The 1,032-nt window shown below is 56.7% G+C and overlaps 1 non-coding gene across 1 annotated transcript; it reads right to left on the reverse strand.

The window, feature by feature from the left end:
- Positions 1-689: 689 nt before the first annotated feature.
- On the reverse strand, positions 690-771 carry TRNAS-UGA. The gene has a single exon. It is a non-coding gene; the product is annotated as a tRNA-Ser (tRNA).
- Between the last annotated feature and the right edge of the window lie 261 nt (positions 772-1,032).

Raw genomic sequence — 1,032 nt, forward strand, 5'->3', positions numbered from 1 at the left:
GGAGAGAGCAGTGTCTGGCTCACCGTGGGGGAGAGAAGAGACCTGGTGAGTGCGGATCTCCCTCAGCCTCCCCCGCAAGGCTGGTCAGTTGTATCGTCACTGTGATAGTCAGTGCTTCCCTTCAGGGCCGGCCCTAGAGGAGTCTGGGACAAATCCCCCCTTTCCTCCCCAGGTCTTGCCGCACCCCTGTCCCACCTCTTCCCATCCTCCACCATTCCTCTCCCACCCCCACCTCTTCCCGTCCCCGCCCAGTGCCTCCTGCACCCCACTGAACAGCTGATCACTGGCAGGTGGGAGGTGCTGAAGGGGAAGAAGAGGAGCTTGTCAGCAAGGCCTGTAGTGTGTGGTGGGGGAGCTGGCTGCCAGTGGGTGCTGAGCACCTATTTTTCCTCTGTTGGTTCTGCAGCCCCATAGCTCCCATGGAGTCGCTGACTTGGCTCCTTTTGCACTCTAGAGAGAGGAGCAGAACCAGGGCTATGGCTGATCTATGGGGCACCAGGTGAGTGGCAGAGGCTTCAGGTGCTGAGAGTTTGCCTGACCCCTCAGGGACACAGTGTGAGGTGGTGTCCCAGGGATCTCTATGAAAGGAGCAGAACAGGATTTACTTGGGGTGTGGAGAGAATTGAGAGTGTCTCAGGGGGTTGTACAGAGGTGTTGCCCGGGTGAGGGACTGGCTAAAACACAGGCCTCGCTGTGAGCAGGATTTGAACCTGCGCAGGGGAGCCCTATTGGATTTCAATGCCAATGCCTTAACCACTCGGCCATCAGAGCTGTGAACACAAAGCTTCCCCAATGCCAGAGAAACTGGTAAAGAATCCCAATGCCCAGGCGTGAAGTCATCTGAGCTACAGAATTCCCCCCGCAAACCTGGCTCCCAAAGCACAGGGAGGATTGGGGGTTTGTTCTCTTTGCTTAGCCATGTGCAGTCGCACAGAGAGCGCGTTTAAAAGTCTCCCCTCCCACAGGGCAGGAAGGGGAAATTATTCTCAATTTGAAGCCTGATGTAGGGTGACCAGACGTCCCGATTTTATC

This window comes from Mauremys mutica, unplaced genomic scaffold (assembly GCF_020497125.1).
Source record: "Mauremys mutica isolate MM-2020 ecotype Southern unplaced genomic scaffold, ASM2049712v1 000639F_np12_subseq_108309:227698_obj, whole genome shotgun sequence".
Classification (NCBI taxonomy): Eukaryota; Metazoa; Chordata; order Testudines; family Geoemydidae; genus Mauremys; species Mauremys mutica.